Source organism: Ambystoma mexicanum, chromosome 9 (genome assembly GCF_040938575.1).
Source record: "Ambystoma mexicanum isolate Mex_15411 chromosome 9, UKY_AmexF1_1, whole genome shotgun sequence".
Taxonomy (NCBI): Eukaryota; Metazoa; Chordata; class Amphibia; order Caudata; family Ambystomatidae; genus Ambystoma; species Ambystoma mexicanum.
Genome location: NC_090931.1, coordinates 1,216,477,411 through 1,216,501,100, shown reverse-complemented (window position 1 = coordinate 1,216,501,100; position 23,690 = coordinate 1,216,477,411). Strand labels below are relative to the sequence as shown.

Sequence of the window (23,690 nt, the reverse complement as noted above, 5' to 3'; positions counted from 1 at the left end):
GTGCCCCCCTCCCAGAGTGACCATTCCGGCCACGCCATATTCCTCCCATTGTCATGAACCGTCGACTGCGTCCCTTCTGGACTTCGTGGTCCCTGACTCATAGGGGATTGAACTCAGTAATCCTTCCAACATGGCCGCTTGATGCGGAACGCTGCTTGCCAGTCTCTGCGTTACACGCTCTACGTTCTACAAAACAGGCACGTCCCCGCGGCTCTGCGCGTCTCAACGCTACTGCTCGCCGTAGCTGGACGTGTGCTGCTGGAGTTCGCTCGGGGCTATTTTCCTGATCTCTCTATTCCCGGTTCCTCGATTCCTCCTCCTTTCCTTTCATCCCTCAAACTTACTGAACTTTCCGGGATTTTCGCTCGAGCCACGGTTTCCTTGCCTCTACGTGCAGGCATTTTTCCTTCCTGGACAATCTGAATGAAGTACGCTGGAATCCGAAGACCCTCGCGTGGGCTTGTATAAATCCCGGACCGTGCGGAGGAAGTCACAAAAGAAGGTTGCAACCAAACAGGAAAGACAGGTGTGAAGGGGAGAGACTTGTGACGCCCATAAATGGACTGCTTGCGGTTCTAACGCTAAAATAAAAAGCACCAGGGACCACGGGCATCCCTGTCTCGTGAACTTTCGTAACTGCCACTGTTATGAGATAATTGTGCCCGTTTTGACCCTCGCTATCGGTTCATTATACAGCAACCGCACCCATTTAATGTATGTGGGCCCAATACCAAACCTTTTCAGCACCGTTAGCAGCCAGTGCCATCTGACCGAGTCAAACGCCTTGACTGCGTCTAGTGACGGCACTGCGAACTGCTGCATTTCTCCTTGGGTGCAATCTATTATGTGGTGTAATCTCTGCAAGTTATTGGTGATATTTCTATGTGGGACGTATCCTGTCTGTTCCGGATGTATAAGCTTGGCTATAACCGGTTTAATTCTATGTGCCATGACTGCTGTAAGGATCTTTCCATCTTGGTTCGGTAACGAAAGGGGCCTATACGATCCACAGTCTGTATCCGGCTCATTTGGTTTAAGAAGGGGAACGATAATCGACTCTCTCAGGGACCCGGGCAGTATGCCCGTGTCCAGCGCTTCATTCAGCATTGCCAGCAGTGGAGCCAGGATTTCTGCCCTATAATCTTTATAAAATTCACTGGGAAGCCCATCTGCCCCTGGGGCTTTACCTGTTGGTAGGTCTTTTTTCACATACTCTAATTCTTCTTTCGTGATGGGTATTTCCAACCTTTCCCTCTCCTTAGTTTAGTTTGGGGAGATTGATCTCTGACAATGCTTCTTGTATCTCTATCATATCGCACTCTCAGATTTCTTCATACAATTGCTTATAGCAATCATAAAAACATTTGTTCACACCTTCTTGTGTCTCCTGCAACTCAGTCTATTCCCACAATTGCTCTAATTGTCACTTGCTTATTTTCGCTCTTGTAGAGCCAGGCCAGCAATCGCCCCGGCTTCTGCATGTTGTCTCTCTGCATATTTCCTGTAGCTTAATTTGCCTAATCTGTTCCCATGTGTCCAGCACTCCTGTTGTATGCGAGCCACCTTCTGCGCCTCTTCTAGGGACCCGTTTCCTGCCTGTGCTATGGCCTCCAGCCTACCTTCCACGTTTCTGTAAATCCTGTAAAATGACACCTTGCATAGCTTTTGACTTTGCTATAGCTGCTCCTCTCACCACTACTTAAAGGCCTCCCACAATGTACCTGCAGATTCTACACTACCAGTATTATGCACAAAGTGTCACCACCTTGCCGCAGGGCTTCCATTGTATCGCCGTTGCTTCTTGTGTTTACTAAGGGTGCCTCTTTGCCATCAGCCGCCTGGCGCCCACTTGTGCCTCTTCTGAGCAGTGTTGTATGAAACGTTTGTCTTGTAGCTCCAGTGTAATTATTCGTGCTCCGGCCGCTGCAGGGGCACTCGCACGTCCCCCTTCTATGCAAGTTGCAGCTCCTCTTCCTGCAAGCGCTCGCTCACCTCTTATGCGCCCTCTGAAGTCTTTCACAGCTACTGTACGCATCTGCTCTGCCCTTCGTGTTTGGTGGATGCTACCAGGGCTGTCCTTGGTTCCTTCTGGCCGCCATCTTGCTTATTCCTCAGTCGGGCACCTCTCACTTCTCCGGCTCGCATCTCCCAGAGCGGGCACAATATTGTGCCACAATTATAGACGTTCTGTTCCTTACACCTTCATATGCTTGCATGAGCGTTTTTGCACTGCGCTGATTCCTACGGTCACAGCCATTTTCCAGGATCTGCAGGAGCCCACCCAATCACGTCTTCTCACATGGTTCTGTAGCCAAGCCTCTGGAATAGCTTCTTTCTTATATTAAAGTATACATTTGATAATCAAGCCTCGCTTGCCCTACTCTATCTGGGATTCCCTACCTGTCTAAAGACACCACTCCTAACATAGACAAACTGGCCCTCACACTAAACATTCAAAGCTAATCATAAACCACATAAAAGAATAAAAAATATTTAAAGGCTGTTTTGGATGACCGTCGCCTCTCCTGGGTAAATCCCTTCCCCAGGGTTTTAAAGTCCATTTCAATAAATGTTCAACGGAAAAGTAAAGTCTTGAACCAGTTCTCATCAGTACCTCAAAATGGTCAAAAGGAAAGACTAGTCTTAAACCAGTTCTTGTAAGTTCCAAGTCAAAACAAAAATTCATTAAACAAAAATCTACTGATATAAATTCTTCAGCTTCCAGTTGAAAAGATCCCCTTCCAAATCCAGCCAAACAAATAGCACCAATGGTAATCCTGAATATCTTCTTTCCAAGATTATTTGTCACAGTTCAAAGAATAGGTTAACAACTTGTTCTTCTACAACACTACAATTGGTTAGGACCTCAGCACTACATTTGGTATAATTGTCAGTATGCTCCTCTTTGGGTTGTTGCTTTCCACTTGACAACCACTCTTCTACTACTGTTACCGTGAGAAGTCACCTTTGTTCAACAGTATGACACTACTTCAAACACCTTCAATGTGCCATCTACTGACAGTATTATACACCACCACAGTTCAGGTACTTCTGCTTCTAATTCATACTTCTGAATTATTAGGCATATAAAAACCAGACACTTCGACCTGTACAGGAAGGCAAGGCATGCTTCAAGGAAAGGGCAGCCTCTTTGCCTCTTCTGTCTGCCTTACTGTCACAAGTATAACCTGACTCTGGCCAAGACTGACTTTCTCTCAACATCAGCAGTCTTCAGCATCACAGATTATATTCTTAATCTTCTTTACAAGCACCCAGCTCCCTGCCCCAGCTTTTTTCACACCACCTTGGTTCCTGTATTTACCCCAAAGCTGTATTGCCACTCTTCCAGCTCCAGGTAACAATGCCCCACTTATTGACTTTTTTCAATATGGAAAGGGTTCGCCTCTTCGCTTGGGCAATGCTTGTTCTCTTCGTCAGTACAACTACTTCTGGAATTAAAGAATAATTGTTCTGAATACTACAAAGTTTAGTCTTCAAACGAAAAACAGATTTAGGTGTACGCGACCACTCTGTAAAATAGATCTTTAATCTTAAAGGGTTGCAAGTGATTGTATTCTCAAGCCGTTTCACAGCGATAGTTTCAAACTCCCTTTGGAAAATACAATTGGCCACACACGACCTTCCTTTGCTGCATTCATTTGTAATTCTTGTAAAAGTCAACGTTACTTTTTCGGATTGATTTTTAGCAACTTTCCTTTTTAATGAGAGACACGTGACCACTTCAGCAACAGTAAATGATAAAAAAATGGGAAAAAGATGCTTTTCTTATGTGAACACTACAGCTTTCACTATTAGTGCACGTGTAACATTTCCATTGTTGGAAATGCTTTCTAAAACTATGAACAGTTTTTACACACTTTTGCCCTTACACAGGTTACTTTTGAGCTGGTAACAGTTACCGGCAAGGCTTGCTGAGTGACCCTGAATGCTGATCTTCATTCTCCGGCCTCGGAGACACTGCAGTTGTTGGCTGCTTCACTTTCCTGATTTCTGCTTCTTCGACTGCTTTGGGCATGCTTGGGACCCACATCCTTCTGCAGCACAGGGTTTTTCCGGTCCGGTCACGGCAATTGGGTGTCTCCTTCACTCCTCGGTCCCTCGGCTTGCCTTCTGATACGGGCCTCAGGCTTCAGCACTGTCACGGCTCTGCAATCGCAGCTACTCTGTGCACATGGGGAAATCTCCACTCTCGGCATGTCTTCCTCAGTGCAGCCACGGCAGTGCAGGGTTTGAGACCACAGGACCCTCGCAGAACTTGCAGGTGAAATCTGATGTCTCCACATCCCAGTGTCCTTTCTGTGATCACACTTCGGTTCGAATTGCCATCCTTGTGCTCTACTACTACTACAGGCCTTCCTTCTCTCCTGCTGCAGTCTTTTATGCCTTACAGGTTAAGGAATTGACTGTTGGTTTCAATTGCCTGACGCTTGCAAAGGCTGTTAGGCCTAATTGCCTGACTACTTAATCTACATGCCTCTTCAGCCCCCTTCTTCATCTCAGTCCCTATAGGATTCTGCGACATGTAGTTTACTTGATCAAAGTTAGGTTTTTCCAAAAAGAGGTTCGTCCCAGCCTTCCAGGTCTGGCCCCTCCACCGCCCCCGAAACCCCCATGTGATCCTCCCGCAGTACACCACCCTCGGGGTCTGGATCAGAAAGCGTCTGCCTTTCTCTGGCCACATGAGGGTCTCAGACCAGGTTTCTAGGTAGAATCCCACCAGATTCTTCACACTACACCTGTTTGAAAGAGAGAGTGAGGACCTGACAAAGGATGCTCTTTTGCCAATTTATTTATCAAAATGCATTCTAACAAAACAATGTATTCAACTTCATAAATGCAAATTTCCTTGGAACCCCCCGCCCCCGAAGAAATCATCATCAAAACACCCCAAAAGAGCAAGATTTAAGTACTCATGCCCATCTTTTTTACGCCTCAGAATAACGCACCACTTATTTGTTTCCCCTGTTGTCACCCCTCCTCCCCATTACCCCTAATGCGCAAACAAAGCTGCTGGTTTAACTTTTTGTCTGTTATAAGCTCCTGGCATCCTCTATACTTTCCTGTGGATGGTTTACACTCCCCATTATTAGGAACGGTTATGCACCCTGCATCCTCGATGCCCTAGTACTTCTCCTCCCCCTCAACTAGCTTTCCCCTTGGGTGAATTGCCATATTTAGGTCAAAACTTGTACCACTCAATTTTAATGTTGATCTGAGAGTCCTATAACCATAATGTTAATTTCTCCAAGTTATGTTGCATTTATTTCATGCAACATTACCCTTTTGAGGGCGGGAAGGGCCTCTTCCAATTTAGTGCTAAACATGCCTGTGCTGCTGTCGACCTACGATGTGCCATGTGAGAAGTGGAGCAGCATTCCGCAGCATGGGGTCTGGCATGGATTCACATGCTCGTGAATAAACTGCTTTTCTCCTACCAATCACGGTCCTTTGGGTCATACTGCCTCCATCCAATGACACTCGTCTCTCTAAGCTCCACCCCTGGTGACCAGCTTCAGATCTTTACCAACACTTTTCAGTTTTGGGAGTCCTCTGATCTTGCTCTTTGTGTTTTTTGCAATTTTTGTAGTTTTCAGATACATTTTTTTTTTCCTCAGATTGTTCTTCTGTCGATCTTTGATCGCTGACCACAGATCCCTGCTGCCGGTAGGCGAGGATCTACTTCATCGCCAGTTCTTTCTTAAAAGTCAGAGTCCTAGGCTTGGCCCTAATGTGGACCTCCTACGATTTCGAAGAGAAGAGGAGTCTCTTCAAGATATGAACGAAATGTGGTCTATGAAATGTCTGTCGGAGATCGGCACCTCAGGTGCTCGTATTGCCTGCATCCTGACCACGATGATGAAGGATGCAAGATTTGCAGTCATTTTTCGAGAATGACTGGAAAGGACTGTTACAGCAGGTTAGCGGCCTGGCTCAAGTTGGGGGCAAGGCCTCTGGGCATAGCCATGCCTCATCCAGGACCGGCCGGTCCCATGAGCGTGCTCCATCTGAGATGAAGTAGAGGCCCTTTGAGGACGCCCCTTCCCTCGGGGTTCAAAAGAACGCTAAACACCATGCTTCGGATCCCGCTGGGGTCGCCTCGGCCTGGGTCCCAGTCTGGGAAGGAAACGTTCTTAGTCTACGGTGAGCCTGCCAGTTAGGGGTGTTCCTTCCATGAGGAAGTCCGAAGCTTAGATTGTCATCCTCGGGCAAGGAGACAAAGGATAAGTCCTCTGGTGGCTCTTCTCACCCCATGTCGACGACACAATCATCGACCAAGACCACGACATCCCCATCGACTACCATGTTGATAAAATCTACTCCGTCAATGAAATCTGCTTCTACTTCGTCAATGATTCCGTTGATGACCATCACTACTTAATTGAGTAGGGGCCTGGCCACTGCGGCGGTATCTACAATCGACACCAGCAACCCCTCGGGTGTCATTCCCTCCACGGCCTACAGCATCTTCGGTGGCTCAGCCAACGACCTCAGCTGACCGCCCTGTGAAAGTGGTGGTCCCCATTGTTGTCTCACTTCTAAAAGATTCGAGTACGGTTTAGGAACGGCTACCTCCTATGGAACTCGCCCTCACACCTCTCCCCCCGCTCCTCCAGACAAGGTGGGATGTCCCAATGATACCAAGGGATTCTCTGAAGTAGCCTGTGCACATCTACATGATTTCCAACGATGACAACTTGCCCGAGCTATTCGGACCACGAATTGGGCCGTGGGACCGTGTCCATGGATGGGTTACCGCGGGGCGAGCCTGAACCGACATCTAGCCCAAGGAGAAGCTTCAGCATGGATCCATTGCCGGTTGTCCCACTCGTATCTCAGCTAGCGCCTAGGGACATGTCATTGGATATTCTTACAACCATGCACACTTTGATATTGGAGATGAAACAAAGGCTGCCTACTATACTTGTGCCTGTCCTGACCCAGAGTCCCACAAGGCTGCCGGCCAGAAGACCTTCCAGGCTAAAGCATAAACCAAGGGACCCAAGACATCAGCTGAAGCCTCTGCCACCGCCCTTTGACCTCTGTGGTGGAGGTATGGATATGGACACTACGGCGACTCATACCAATAAGTCTCATCACTACATCCCGGCAGACTGGGAGCCGACAAGCCTGCCAGGGCTTTGCCACCGTACAAGGTCGGTTCCTTTCACACCAGGAACTATAGGGCCTCTGCCCTCTTCAATTTGATAACGGAGGGATCAAGGAAGGAGGGGGTTCCTATTCCAACACAGGAATCCAGGCGGAAGACCGTCATGTCAATTCCTCTGCTGGATGATGTCTGGGAGGAACGTTTGTCCCTGATGAAGACGCAAAGTACCATATCCCCTCCCCCTGCCCCCCCACCAACCCGCCCCAAAGAGACCGGCTGGAGAAGTACAGGGTCCCGAACTCGGCCCCCAGGTGCTTGAGATCACAGCTTTCTCTGCACTATGTGGTGTCTGCCGCCACCAGGAAGAACCCATCCACCAGACCAAGAGGGGAAGAAGCTTGATGCAGTTGGAAAGCACATCATTTACACTGCAACTTCCATCAAGGCTACTAATGCCCTGTCTATCTTATCCTAATGCCCTGTCCATCTTATCCTGCTAGGAGGGATCTGTGATAGGTCAGGCCCATTTTCGACTTTCTGCTGGAGGACCAGTAGGTCGAGCACCTGGCCCTGTTCCAGGAAGGTGAGGTGGCCTCTGGTCACAGGCCCTTGACATTGCTTATTCAGGGTTCTGTCAGATGGGCAACAGGGTGTCCCTCCGACACCAAGGCTGGCTGAACGCCACCAACTTCAGGGCAGATGTCCAGTCCAAGGTGGTGGACATGCCCTTTGATGGGGACAGTCTATTTAACAAGACTGTAGACTTATCTCTCCAAACGATTAAGACGGATACGGCGCGCTCGCTGGGACATTGCAGCAGAGGTGGTTGTTGTCCTTTCGAGCTTCAAAGGCTCAGTCCAGCAGGTCCTCCAAAGGGTATAACACCCCTATTGTAAATCCTCCTATTCTACAGCCCAGGAAGCCTACAGAGGCCGCTCACTGGGCTACAGCAGCGGAGGCCAGCATCATCATCGCTCACAGCCAAGGATGCAGATGCCCAAACAGGCCTGAACCAGCTGCGGATCCGGGTGCCCACTTGCGCACCCCAGTGGGAGGCCAGCTAGCAAACTTTGTTGACCAGTGAAAGACCATCACCACAGACAAATGGGTGCTGGACGTTCTTCGTCAGGGGCACACCTTGGAATTCCAACATAGGTGTTCTCTCATTCCTCCTTTGGAGCGTCAAGAACTGCACATGACTCAACTGCTGTAGGAGGTTCAAGCCATGCTAAGAAGATGGAACCCACCCCCCAGTGCCTCCTGAGCTCCGGAGTGCCAGTATGGAAAGTCAGGAGAGTGGCGGCCAATCCTTAACTTCAGGTGACTCAAGTATTTGAAGTTCAGGATGGTCACATAGCACATACTCAACCAGTTGAATGAGGGAGACTTCCTGGTGACCTTGGACCTGGAGGATGCCTAATTTCATTACCCATTCATCCAAAACATTGAAATTTCCTCTGGTTTGTAGTGCACGGACGACACTATCAGTTCAGTTCAATGCCCTGCCCTTTGGCCTCAAGACAGTACCGAGGGTGTTCACAAGTGCTTAGCTACAGCCGATAAATTACTTTATCCTAAGAAAAAAAGTTTTTGCACAGAATTGCACGGTCATCTGCTGATCCAATACCTTAAAGCCAATATGATCCCTATAGGATTGCAAATACAGACAGCTCCGTTTGTCTTCTTAGAAAACGATGAGTATAGAAATTCATTCAGTCAAATCGCTAATAAGTGTAGTCACAATTTGGGGGCGCCGCTAAACGGACGCGTGAAAGGATGTGCCCTAGAGGAGCTCCCGCAGATCCGACATCGATCCTCAAGAAAAATGAAGTTTCTGGGAAACAATGCATGCCGGCAGCAGACCCATGGATGTGTGAATGACTGGTGCACGTATCGAGCGCTTAGAGGGCCAGATCAGCAGCAGGACATGGAAGCTACAACCACCGAAAAGAAGCAGAGTGCCCGACATCTGGAGAATGGCAAGATGGCAGACAGAGGACCATAAACTGACCGCGGTGTCGCGGACGCAACATGAGGTGGTGCGGCGGAGATTACGCCCGATGCGGTGCTAGGTTACTGGTAAAGCCCAGCCCGTGCACAGAACTAAGGACCTGGCCGGAGTGGGCCTGCCGGACCAAGGGGCGGGCATCGAGGCCCACGACGAGCACAGGGGTGGCGTGAGGTCCTTGCCAACACCGACCAATACACTGCGTAGAGCCGGTGCGGATCGCCCCCGGCGGCGCTGTTGCCACTGAGAGCGGGACGGCAGAACAGCCGGCGCTGGGCACTCTGGGCTTCGCGGCTGATTCGCAGGGCTCCCGGCGGAGCGGAGGCCCCTGCAGTGTCTGGGCCTTGAGGGGGCTGAACAAGGAGACGCCGGCCCACACAGCGATCCGGATCACCAGTGAGGTGATGCCGGATTCTTTCTAGCACGGCTGCGAAGGGACCCACAAGAGCGGGATCCAGCAGACTCTCAAACTTGCCGAGCTTCGACCGTCGCACCTGGGAACGGTGCAAGAGGGCTTGAATCGGAGATCTCTCCGGGACATCTGGGGATACGTTAGAGGACTGGAGTGCCCCGAGAGTGGGGTCTAGTTGGTAATTTGTGGAGCACCTGCCAAGAGTGCTGGAAAGCACATCCAGCCCTGGAACGGGGGGAGGGCACGAGCCCCCAAGATAGTGCAGCACCCGCATCAACCGTGGGGTGCCGACGTAACGTACAGGCTGAGGAGAGGAAACCAGAGTGCCTAGGCCCAGGGACAGAAGGAGAATGCACTGGGGCCAGAGACATATGTCAGGTGCTGGTGCCCCACACTAATACCCACAGAAAAGAGGAATCAGTGGGTCACCAGTACAAGGTCCTGGTGGTGAGAGACCCTGTTGCCCATAGAACGGGGCAGACCAGCACAGTTGGCTCCAGGGCATACACCGCACACGAGAGAGCGCGCAGAAGGTAGCCCATGCTGGCACGGTCCTGGTGGATGCGCTAAAAACACCACTGTTGGTCAAGGCGCCGAGGGGAATAGAAGCGCGTGGAGCCAGCGGATGCGCCCGACCACCAGTGTCTGAGAGAGCTACAGTGCACGCATTTGGAAGGGGACCGAGCCAAGCCTGGTATGTGGGAGGACACAGCCCATTCCAGGAGTATAACAGGTAGTCGGTACACCTCTCCGACGTGGTCGAACTATGCCTAAGCATCGGGAACCATCTGACACGGCGCAGGCCTTCAGGCAGGTGGCAGTGGAGTTGGCCCACGCCTTGCTGATACAGCACGATGTCTAACAAGACAGTAAGATTGAAGAGCAAGCAGCCCAAGCTGGATGACTATGCTAAGACATCGCCGGGGGCAGAAGGAGCCAGGAGTAAAGATACAACTACTGCCGGGAGTGCAGAGGCACCGAGCACGATTCAGGAGTTGCTTGCCGCGATTGCGGAATTTAAAGTTGCCTGGGAAACTAAATTGGGACTGGCCATGAAGGAACTGAAGGTGGCACTGGATCTTAAAGTTGGGGTGGTCCAGGAAGAGGTAAACCTACTTAGACGAGATGTAAGGACATTGGCGGAGTGCACCAGGGACTTAGAAAAAGAGATGGCCCCGAACACAGCTGATTGCGCCACCCATAAATCAGAACTTCATCCCCTTGTGCAGCGTGTGGGCAACCTAGAGAGCAGGGCGGAGGAAGCAGAAGGCCGCGCCCGACGGAATAATATCTGCATCATAGGACTGCCAGAGGGGACTGAAGGGCCTAACCCAACGGAATACGTTGAAACTGTTACTGCAGGAAATAACTGGAGGGGTGCTGACCTAGGGGTTTGCTATTGAAAGGCGCACAGGGCCCTGATGAGGAAGCCACCACCAGGGGCCCCTCCCAGGCCATTGATCGCAAAGATCTTGAAGTACCGGGTTCGGGAAAAGATACTAGAGTTCTTCCGGAAAGGCGGAACAATTGAAAAGGGAGCAGTGAAGATAACCGCATACCCAGACTACACCTTGCAGGTGCAGCGCATTAGAATGAACTTTGGGGCAGTGAAAATAAGACTGCGAGAAACAGGCCACAAGTATATGCTGCTCTACCCGACCAAACTGAAGGTGTTCCACAAGAACAGAACTTTGTTCTTCGAAACCCCAGAGGATGCCATGGGGTGGATGGACACACGGAGCTGCCCCCAAGAATCGGGTATCCAGACGGGAGTTGAAGAAGATAAGTAATATGCGGCTGTGGCACCAAGGGTGACGTAGCGCAAGACACTGGGACTGGAATATAGTATAAGAGGAGACTAACAGGTAATGTGCTGCTCGGGATGTACATGTACGCATGATCCGCCTGAACTGAATAACTTTAATCGTATAAGCGGGAGCTCCTGGGAGCCAATCCATCCTTGCACCCCCATTGCATCAAGCTTAGTTAGGTCACTGGTAGTCCGGTGACACCCTGCTGGGTTCTTGTCCTCGGGTATTCAGAGGGGAGACCAAAAGCGGGTGGGCCTGAGATCCAGGGATGGAGCTGGGCATTTGTTGGGGCTGGGAGGGGCGGGGGGACGGAAGGGAGAGTGTAGTGGGCAGTGGGTTGTAGTTTGGGAAGGGAGGGAGGGGGAGGCTGTTGGGAGGGAAGTGAGCCAAACTCTGTGTCATCGGGTGCAACATGGGAGACTGAGAGGAGAGGCAGGACATAAAGTTGATGGCGTCGGGTAATCTCAGGGTGGTGACCTGGTATGTAGTTATCTAAAACGTAATAAAGTAATGATGTATCTGAGGAGGATGAGGATCGATATAGCCTTATTACCGGAAACCCACTTTACCAAAGAGAAACTTGGGGTGGTTAAGAGAAAATGGAAGGGGAGTGTCACGGGGGCCACATACTCAGCGTATGCAAGAGGGGTTGCCATATGGGTGGCACCGCATGTGCCGTTTCAGCTGCTCCGGTCGACAATAGACCCGGAAGGTAGAATGGTGGTGGTGGGGGGACTCCTGGAGAACCGAGAAGTGAACATAAAAAATGTATATGCCCCTAACCAAGACACTGCGGCTTACTTTAGGTCTCTGTATAGTAAAATCAGTCCCCTGCTAGGCGGTGCTATACTGTGTGGAGGTGATTTCAACTGCACCCTGAACCCCAGGATGGATAGGTCGGATAGTAAGCTGGAAAAACCCACTCCTGCAGCCAAAGCGTTGGGGGCACTGTTGACAGACTTCAAATTGGAGGATGTGTGGAGGCGGTTGCACCCAACAGACAGGCAGTATTCACATTATGCAGCGCCGCACGACCTGCACACCAGACTGGACTATGTGTTCGCCGCTGCTGAGATAACGGGAGAAGTGGTGACGCAGAATATAGAGCCTGGGTGCTTTCGGATCATTCCCCTTTGGTCCTAGAGTGGCAACATCATCCCCCTAGGGCGCGTATCCTGATATGGAGGCTTAGAGCGGAGGCCCTGCAGGACCCGGGTTTCCGAAAGGACCCAAGGGAGGTCATCACAGAATATTTCGATATCAATACTGGCAGTGTGCAATCAGTGAGAACAGTTTGGGAGGCATTCAAGGTGGTGGTGCGAGGGGCAGCTATATCAAAATCCAGGGGGCTCCAAGGGGGCTTAGAACGGGAGTTGCAGGAAACGGAAAGGGAGCTAGAGGAATTGATGCGGAAGGGGGGGGGAGACTACCCGGGAAGACTGGGCAAAGATAAGGGAGCTGCAGGATGCTAGCAGCGGGCTCTGGGATAAGCTATGTAAGCTGAATTATAAGAAATACGTAGAAAGACAGCATGCGGGTGGAGACAAGCCGGGCAGACTGCTGGCCTGGTTGTACAAAAATGAGACACCACGACGAGTGAGGAGGGCCAGATCCGAGATGCACAAGAGGGAGTGAATGAAGAGTTCCGTAGATATTATAAACGCTTGTATGAGGATGCGGGCGGAGATATGGGTCAGGAAATTCAGGAAACGCTAAAAGACATAGATCTGCCCACTTTAGATGACTTGGAACGGGCAGATTTAGATGCCCCAATCACCTCAGACGAATTGGAGACAGTGATCCAACACCTGCCCACCTGTAAAGCGCCTGGGTCGGATGGATTACCCAGAAAATTTTATAAAGCCTACAAACAAGAGCTGATCCTGCCACTGCTAGCCATGTTTAATGAGGGTTTTGAAAGGGGAGGGTTGCCAGAGTCCCTACGAGAGGGGGTGATCATCCCGCTCTTGAAACCGGGTGAGCCGGATGCAGACTGTGGGTCCTACAGGCCCCTGTCGATGCTCAACCAAGATAGCAAAATTCTCACAGCAGTGCTTGCCAACAGGCTCAAGCGAGTAATTGGCAGACTGATACACCGAGACCAAAGAGGCTACGTCCCTGGCAGAAACATCACTGACCATCATAGAAGGTTACTTGATATTATCGACCAAACAGAGAAAGACCCGGGTGAGCTTGCCATTGTGTCATTGGACGCGGTCAAGGCCTTCGATTCAGTGAGGTGGCCATGGTTGATGGCGACCCTGAAAGGGTACGCGATGGGGCCGGGGTACATAAAAATGGGTCAAGATGCTATACAGCGCCCCGATCGCAAGGGTTAAAACAGGCGCGATAATCTCAGATAAATGGCGATTTAGCAGGGGGACCAGACAGGGATGACCATGGTCGCCCATGTTATATATTCTTGCGTTGGAGCCGTTGGCAGTTTGCCTTAGGCAACAATACGGAGAGGTTGGGATTCGTACGGCAGGAGGCACACACTTGATATCATTGTATGGCGATGACATGCTCCTCTACTTGCGCTTCCCGGAAGAAAACTTGCAATATGTCCTGGAGGTGATGGAGTGCTACGCCACCCTCTCGGGCATATCAGTGAACTCAGGGAAGTCCAGCGTGTTCCCCTTGGGGAGATACAGGGGCATCCCACCAGAGAAACTACCCATTTTGCAGATACCCTGTCAGACCAAGACGTTTAGATACCTAGGCATAAGTGTGTACCACAGGATAGAAGCAGAGCATGAACACAACACAGTGAGAGCAGTCAAAGGCATCATAAACAGCATGGTGTTTTGGTCCAGATTGCCCCTAGCCATGATGGGAAGAGCAGCGCTGCTCAAGATGGTTTTTTTGCCTAGACTGCTACACTTTTTTGTAAACAACCCGTACTTGATCTCCAAATGCTTTTTTGTCAGACTTCATAGCCTGTGCAGGGCCTTCATATGGCACAATTATAGGAACAGGGTGGCCCTCTGGAAATTGCAAAATTCGTGTGATAAGGGGGGTATAAACCTGCTGAATTTCGAATTGTATTATCTGGCGGGACAGCTGCTATATGTGGCTAGGTGGTTGTCTGAAGATGAATAAGCGTAGGCCATGCTTTTGCAGGTTGACTCTGCCCCCTACTTCCTTAGAGAGACAGTGTGGCTACCTAAAATGAAAGTGGTGGGGATGGGGAGATTGCTGGGCTGAGAGGTCTGGCGTAGAGCATGGCGAACTGTGGGTGTCCCGGACCCGCTTTCTCAGCAGGTCCCGTTGGTGGTGTTATGCGGTGGAGACTCCCAACTGATTAAAGGGGTCCGAAGATGCTGGGAACCGGTGGGCCTGGCCACACTGGGTGACATATGGCAGGAGGGGTAGGCATTAGGATTCCAGAGACTAATGGAGGAGACCGGGTACATAAAGGCCAACATATTACTTATTCCAGAATTATGAAAATGGTGAGAGAAAGGTGGCCCGAAACAGTACTTGCAGACCAACCCGAGGCCACCATAGAAATGATGTATGATGTCTCGGAGGGCGGGCACAAAATATCTAGGATATATGAATTACTGAGCACGAAGGCGGGGAAGGAGTTGCTTCAACTAAGGCGTGACTGGGAGGAGGAGGTGGGAGAAGATGGACAATGGGACAGGCACAAAGGTACCATAAGAAGGTGTCCTAGAATGCGAAACTCCACCAGATCCAGCTATGTCACCCACAGGGCATATTTGATCCCTGGCAGAATAGCTAGGTTCGGTGGCTCAGCCGTACAGAAATGTCCCAGGTGCGGGGAAGAGGAGGCTGGGTTACTGCACATGTTCTGTGCCTGTCCGGAAGTGAACAGATTCTGGATATAACTGAAAACAAGATTGGCTAGCAGTGGGGTGGTGCTTGACATTGGATCTGCCTGGGCATGCATGCTTGAGAGCTTTCCTAGACCAGGTAACTGAATGTAAGCGTCCCCAAAAACGCACCCCCCTTAGTGAGACGCAATAAAGGACACACCCCAGGAGGGGAATGAAACCAGGACCAAGCTCGGTTGAGATCAAAAGGGCTTTTTACAGATCAATATAGGGCATGCAAAGGACTCTGCCAACTCCGAGAGCGCTCTGTCCGACAATAGCAAAGACAGGCCTACTTATTTACAGAACACGTCATGGGTGACACAAGCTATAGGGGACACATAGTCGTGGGGATTGGGTGGTGATATCTAGGGGGTATGCACAGTAGAGAGTTGCTCCTCCAGGATTGGCTGATGTTGGTGCTGCGCCACGTGGGGTTGGAAGGTCAGCTGGGCTCATCGGTGTGGAGTGCCGGGCTGGACATGCCTTGTAGCGATGATTGGTAACTAAACTGACATTTGCCCTTTTGGCCACACATTCACACCCATTCGTCACACTTCATGCTTCCGTTGGTTTGTAATTCTGATAAGCACTGACCTTAGACCAATACGCAGACAGGAACATTGATATGCAATCTGAAGCATCCCATACATCAGTTGAGGACACCGTTGGTTCAAACAATCTGGTCCCATGTGCATAGTCGGGGGCATGGGAGGCGTTACTCGATCACCCTGTCTTGGTAGATTTGGTGAGGGATGGTATTATGATCTGTTGGTACAAGGGTTGGCGCCCTCCTTTTGAGGGCCATTAACTTGTGGTCGGCGGAGATACCACTGGCCTGTGGGGGGCATGTGACTAGTGCCTGAGGGACGGTGGGATTTAGGACCGGGTAGCTCGTAAGTCATGGAGTCAGGCTGTGGCGGCCTCTGACATGGGGGAGGCGGATGCTTGAAATGGGTCCAGCAGGGTCGGGAGGGGAGGCGAGGCTGTGCTGTTTGAACACCAGCTATCTCCGGAGGGCCTGGGCGGGAAGAGGGGGAGATGGCCTTGCAGCTCTGTGCGCGGCATCCTGCACAAGGTGGTGTATTGTCCCTTGGGTGAGGGGCGAATAACAACACATGGGGTCTCTAAGATGATTTGTATGCATTTGCATTAGAAGGGATACTAACTGGGGGCTGTACCCTTTAGCACAACAATTCACATCTATAGTTGACATACGAACATGAGGTAGTGTTAGGCAGGTGTATGTGAAAAGAGGGCAACACATGTTATTGCATATTGTCATCAGTTAGCCAGTCTTCGTACATCTTCACATTATAAACAATATCCGTTGCATATTACTCTTTACCAATTCTTCTTCATGTTAGCAGCGAACGTTAGTCAACACAGCATATATTACATAAATGGTTTCTACACATTACAAGAGTTTTCGGGGTAGGCAGGGGTGTAGGGCGCCACACAGTCTAACACTGGGGACTTGGTACAGGGTCAGGGCACGCAGATTTTGGGCTGGTTTCAGTTACTTCCTAATGTTCCCGTTCATGGCTGGGGCAATGATGTACTGCCGAAGGTTAACGGCTACAGTGTTTTATTTTGTTGTTTGTTTGTGTCTGGCGGCTCGTGAGATTGAGTCCTCAGCGGATCTGCCATGCGGCGCGGGATGGGGGGGGGGGAGGGAGTGTGGGCCTCTGTGAGCGCGGTCGAGTGGGGGTCAAGCTGCAGCTTTCAGTGTGCACGATGGCTGTGTCTGGGTTTGGAGTTGGCTTAGTACAAGATGGCATCTGTATTCTGCCACATAACGTGGTGGTGCAGCCTCACGTGTCGGTCTGCAGCCGCCCTGCCGCCTGGGCCCGGGGGCCGGTGGGCTGCCGACGAGTCATGAGTCTTTACCAGGGTAGGAGATGCAGTGGGAGGGGGAGTCCTATTGACCTATCCTCCCCTACATTTTCCCCCCTTTTGTTACTTAAATAACGAATACCTTAGCTCCCCCAGCCGCTCGTGCTCCTTCTCAGCTAACACTTCCTCTTCCCAGGCCGGTGTTCCTTTTATTGGCATCCAAGCTCTGCAAACCCCCCGGAAGCTTTCCCCCCTTCTAGCATACTCATCTGGTGTGCAGGTCATATATATATATACATCCCCCGTCTCCCTCCAGGTCCACCCATACCTCTGTGTACCATTCTAGTTCAAGGGGCTCCTTTATTGTGGTATGATATAACCTATCCACTATATGCCCGTCATAATATATGGGTACTGTTAGGGAGAATTCTCTGTTTAGGCTGAATTTCCCTCCCTAGTGAGTCCCCCAGCAGCTTTGCTGGATTTCTGGGGTTTAATTTTTTCTCCTGCCAAGAGTGAGACTCTTTTACCCTCACTCTTGGACATGTTGAACTGTGTTATCTTGGACAAACCTTGTGTTGAATGGGCTATGGGGTCTTTTACTCCATAGGGCCTCATGTATTTTTGTGATGTGGGTTACACAGCACCCTCTGTGCCGTGACCCAGGGGTGTCCTAGGGACTCCCCAGCATAGACTCCATACCCTGGGACTGACTACTGTCTCCCAGGGCATGTAAAGTCACCAAAGACTTTGCTAGTCTTGAATCCTGAACAGAACCAGTACAAACCATCATATTGTGGACGTACTGGCTGGGGCAATTCGATTGCCCCAGGGTCTGTTAGTCGAGGGGGCACGTCTCCGTCCCCCCTGATCGAGTTTTGGCTGGTGGCAGTGGAAACTACGTTTTATATTCGACCGCGAATATTTTCCTATGGGATTTCCCATTGTTTTAGGCTAACACATTTAATTATTTATTTACGGTAGCCTTAAACATACCACCGGTTTATATATTTATTTTTATAACTCCGGTTGGGACTTTTTGCCAAAACTTGATTCTAAAATGGCGTTGGTGTTCGCCTCTGTAACTCTGACCCAAAGTGGAGCCCTTTGTTCCACTTTTGGCGGGCTTCTCCACAGAAGCCCTCCAAAGTGGTGCCACTCTGTCTGGGGTACTTAGGAGGGGTGGAGGGGGGTTTAGGCACCCTGGACTGAGTTACCTAGGTAACTCAAGTCGCACTCCGTCCTGATTGGCCCAAGTGGTGAGCCGGCCGGCTCACCACTTAGCATGTTTGAGTGACAGCTAGGCTGGGTGAATGGGGGTTTGCTGCATAAAAGCAGGGCTTTGGGGACTGGAACTTCAGAAGTCGCCACAGGACCAAGAATCCGACGAGGGAAGAGCTGAGCCGACCTGCTTCAACGACACCACCCGGTGGAGCCCTGCTGAACCGTCTCACCACTTTTCCCGACGACCGAGGAGAACTCTTAACGGAGTGGCTCCTTCCCTTGACTGGTGGGGACAACCAGTTTTCGCCTTCTTTTCGCTTCTCGAGGTATCTCGTGGCCGCCTTGCCAGTGCCAAGCACCCCGGCAACCGGAACCCCACCACTTTTACCCCAAACCACGAAAGTCGGTACAACCCTTCAACCGGAGGACTCCGCGGCTGGTTTCTTCCCGGGCAGTGCAACGACCCTCTTCTTCTGCTCTTCAGCGAGAACTTCTTCTCCCCTGACCGACGTCGAGCCTTGCTGCCACTGCCTGGAACAACTGCCACCGCTGGAGGATCCTTTCCACTTAAGGTACCGTGTTCCGCCTGGCTTCCCTTGCCACCGACTGTACGGGGTAGATTTAGCCCCCGGCTTTCGAACCTGGGAGTGCCTGGGACACCCTGGCTAAACTTTCTAAGCCACTCTAAACTCTTTCTAACTCTTTGCAAGACTTTGAATCCTTAACAACAGTGTGATCTTGGGCACATTTTCGCTCCGACTACTCTAAGAGTGGGCCCTGCCTAGTGACTTTTGCTCACCTGTGACTTTGTGCTTCTGTGAGTCTATTGCAAGTGTTCTGGACCTTAGAGTGGTGTGTTTAACCCATTCCTGTTTCTTTTTACCCCTTTCTTGAACCTACTAGAGTGTCATCTAACGTTAAGCGCTCACCTCTGTTTTAATTATGTGGTGTTAACTGAGAGTTGTCTAGATAGGAGTAAGGGTTGGAACTGCTTTCATTATAACTGTGTTTGAAGTGTTTTTACTATATTTTGCTAGAGTGTTTTTAACTTATGTGTATTTTAAATAAATAACTATATACTTTTGAAACCAAGCTCTGGTCAGTGTTTGCTTGTGCTATTGTGTCTGAGTACATATTGTGTATACTTTGCATACTGCCTAACTCTTCTTGAGAGAAGTCTGACTGCTCAGCCACAGCTACCAGGTAAATCTGGGTGGTACAGACTGCTACCAAAGGGGTTTACTGCTCTACCTGTAGTCTTAAATCTTTTGCAGTGTTCCCCAAGGGAACTGCACAGGTTTCTGCCTAACAGGTACCATTTTAAACCTGGGCTCTGAATTCTCACCAGTTTGTACGTGTGCTTCCTGTTGCATTCGTGCCCCTCCTCTGGCTTTGCCCATTGTCACCATCATCATCGCTCCATTTGGGACTGTTAGGCAGAAACCTGTGCAGTTCCCTTAGGGAACACTGCAAAAGATTTAAGACTACAGGTGTTGGCAGTAAACCCACTTGGTAGCAGTCTGCACCACCCAGATTTACCTGGTAGCTGTGGCTGAGCAGTCAGACTTCCCTCAAGAAGAGTTAGGCAGTATGCAAAGTATACACAATAGGCACTCAGATACAATAATACAAGCAAACACTGACCAGAGCTTTGGTATCAAAGTATATAATTATTTATTTAAAAACACAGTTTGAAACACTCCAGCACTCTTATTGTAAAATATTCTAAACACAGTTACTATTGTAATATATACACCCCTTTTTCCTTATCAGATAAGTCACAGTAAAACGCCACTTATTTTCATACAGAGGTGAGCGCTTAACTAGATTGCACTCCAATAAGTTTGTGAGAAAGGGAGGGAAAAAGACAGGATATGGAAAGGTACACCACTCTAAGGTTCAGGAACACTATTAGCAAGGCAGAAGAGAAAAAAGTCACTGGTGAGCCAAAGTCCAAAGGCTGGGCCCCCTCTTAGAGAGAGCAGAGCACAAATGTGCCCAAGATCACACAGTTACACTAGGCTTAGAAAGTCTTGCAGAGGGTTCAAAAAGAGTTTAGAGAGGCTTAAGAAAGTTTAGCCAGGGTGTCCCAGACTAACCCAGGTTCGAAAGCCGGGGGCTAAATCTACCCCGTACAGTCGGTAGCAAGGGAAGCCAGGCGGGACACGGTACCTTAACTGGGAAGGATCCTCCAGCGGTGGCAGTTGTTCCTGGTAGTGGGTGCAAGTTGCATCGTCGTCCAGGGGAAGAGAAGATCTCGACTTGGAGGAAAGATGAAGGTCGTTGCACTACCAGGTCAGAAACCAGCCGCTGAGTTTTCCGGTTAAAGGTGGTACCTTTGTTTCGCGGCAAAATGGTCGTGGTAAAATGTGGTATCCCGGTTGCCGGGGTGCTTGGCACAGGCAAGGCGGCCACGTGGTACATCGGTAAAGTGAAAAGACGGTGAAACTGGTTATCCCCACCAGTCAAAGTAAGAAGACTCTCCGGCGGGAGATCTCCTCTGTCGTTGGGAAAAGTGGTGAGGCAGTCCAGCAGGGCTCCACCGGTGGTGGTGTCGTGGCAGGTCGGCTCAGCTTCTCTTTCATCGGATTCTTGGGTCCTGTGGCGACTTCTGAAGTTCCAGTCCCCAAAGCCCTGCTTTTATGCAGCAAACCCCCATTCACTCAGCCTAGCTGTCACTCAAACATGCTAAGTGGTGAGCCGGCCGGCTCACCACTTGGGCCAATCAGGATGGAGTGCGACTTGAGTTGCCTAGGCAACTCAGTCCAGGGTGCCTAAATTTCTATCCACCCCTCCTAAGTACCCCAGACAGAGTGGCACCCCTTTGGAGGGCTTCTGTGGAGAAGCCCGCCAAAAAGTGGAACAAAGGGCTCGACTTGGGTTGGAGTCACAGAAGAGAACACAAACGCCATTTTAGAATCGAGTCTTGGCAAAAAATACCAAACGGAGAATTAATATTAATTAAATAAACCGGCGGTATGTTCGAGGCTACCGTAAATAATTAAATAAAGGTAGTAGCCTAAAACAATGGGAAATCCCATAGGAAAATATTCGCGGTTGAATATAAAAAGTAGTATCCACTGCCACCAGCCAAAACTCGATCAGGGGGGACGGAGACGTGCCCCATGACTAACAGACCCCGGGGCAATTGAATTGCCCCAGCCAGCCAGTACGTCCACAATATGATGGTTTGTACTGGTTGTGGTCAGAATTTAAGACTAGTAAAGGCAATGGTGACTTTACATGCCCTGGGAGACAGTAGTCAGTCCCAGGGTATGGAGTCTATACTGGGGGGTCACTATGACACCCCTGTGTCACTGCACTGAGGGTGCTGTGTAACACACATCACAAAAACACATGAAGCCCTATGGAGTAAAAGCCCCCATAGCCCATTAAACACATCTAGATTCAAAGAAACACACTCAAATCATGCCCAAGAGTGTGGGTAAAAGAGTCTCACTCTTGACAGGAGAATAAAATAACCCCAAAAATCCAGCAAAGCTGCTGGGGGACTCACTAGGTTAGGAAATTCAGCCTAAACCGAGAATTCTCCCTAACAGGGACTGCGTTTGCGCAGCATCGAAGACCCAACTGGCACACACAAAAAATCACAAACAAAAACACGATGAGGGGCATTAGTAGTTTCACTGCAAGCCCCATCCATGATGGTACCCATGAAAAAATGTTGTTGAACCATGTGCTTGATTCTGCACCGCCTTCTTTCTTCATGCGTTCCCCTAGGCTGTGCACTGCAGCGATGACGTGCAATAGAGTCCCATTATCAGCATCTTGAGAAGGTACGAAAGTGCAACAGGCACTTCCTATTTTTCGCCAAACACCTCCATCCATCGCCGTCAACAGGTCTAAGACATACCTGTTTTGTATTGTCATTAGTCTCAGAGCCCTTAGCTCCACCTTGATCACGTTGAACCCTTCTTCAGTGTCGTTAGCCAATTGGATCAGCTCCCACCGCGTAATCTGCAGCCACTTTGCGTTTGCCTGTGCCTGAATGCTTGGGATGAGGGAGGCGAAGAAGGTTTCAGCTGAGCTGAATAACCTGTACCTGTCCGGGATCTGTGCCAAGAGTTCTGAGGAGGCCTTTGATATGTAGTTTGTAGACCTCCGTTTTCTGGATACCATTCCTTCGGTGTTCCTCGGTGTTCCTTTCTGACAGGGCGTACAGTGGTGGCTCTTCAGTGGGTGGGGCGTTGGTTGCTGCTTGGTTCATCGTCCTGCCCTCTTCTCCGGTGTGGCTTTCCGGTATTACCGTTAGAGCTGAGTGCAGTGTCGCCAGGGAACACATGCCCCTCCATGATGGTGGGAGGTGCATGTACGCCCGTTTGCCACAGACCCATTAAGTGTCCATTAAGGCTGCTCTTCCTTTCTTCATATCTGGGATCATTAGGCTTTTACTGCAGTTTGTGTTTCTTCCCATGTCGATTTTCCCTTCTCCCAAGAAGCAAAGTTCGTTTGAGATTTCTTTCTGTAGTTTCAATGCTTTTTCTATAGCGCTCACCCAGGTCAATTTTTCTATATGTTCTGACCAGACTGTGGTACATGTTTTTGCAATCCATTGTAGTTTTTCGGTCGGTAGCCCTCGCAGTGCTTCAGCCTTGCATGTTACCACATCATCTTTCCATTTGTTTTCCGAAAATACTGTTCCTTTTATTACGAAGAACGGTTCTTTTAAACACACCACTCCTTTGGCTCTCGAGTAGCACGTTTTCTCGTTCTGCAGCATTTCAAAATATACCGTGTGTGCCTGGAAGGTGTTAATTCTGCACAGGGTGAGATGGAGGAGACACTGGGCATCTGCGAGAGGCAGTTCTTGTGGCATTAAAACCTTGGGTGTGCCTGAGGCATGGGGGATCAGGGAGCACACGTAGCAACTTTCATTAGTCGTTCGTTTAGCTGTGGGGCTCATGTCTGCATACAATTTATTCGACTGGTGTGGGTGCCTGGGATCTTCTATTGTATCTAGTCCCAGGCCATAGTATTCGTCATATCTCTTCCTACCCACCTCCCTCCTCCTGTTTTTAAGAAATGTTTTTGTGTTTCTGGCTGCATGCAATAGGGACTCCCTCTCCCTGGCCCCCCCTTCTCCCACTCCTCGTACGGATCATAAATTCGTCAGCCATTTCAATATTTTCTTTCATTCTCTCTGTGGTGTAGTAATTTTCTCTAGGAGGATCGGTTGTCATTGTGGGCAGGGTAGCAGTGGTGTCATAGCCATGATATAACAGATGGATACCGGTCATTAAGTTCATGTACACTAAAATGTATAGCATTGTGTTGGGGCTTCGGAGGGGTGGTTGACTCATTGTTAGTATCGTTCTGAAGTTTTGCCTGGTCTGGGTGGGGGTTGTACCCCCATACCAGCTGAAAACCATCCCATATTAGTTACCCTCCTTAAATGGTTTGCGTGCATTTT

General features: G+C 50.0%; 1 protein-coding gene across 10 annotated transcripts in view; it reads left to right on the top strand.

The window, feature by feature from the left end:
* R3HDM1 (R3H domain containing 1) overlaps nucleotides 1-23,690 on the top strand; it is a 1,943,510-nt gene that overhangs the window by 291,595 nt on the left and 1,628,225 nt on the right. The window lies entirely within an intron of this gene.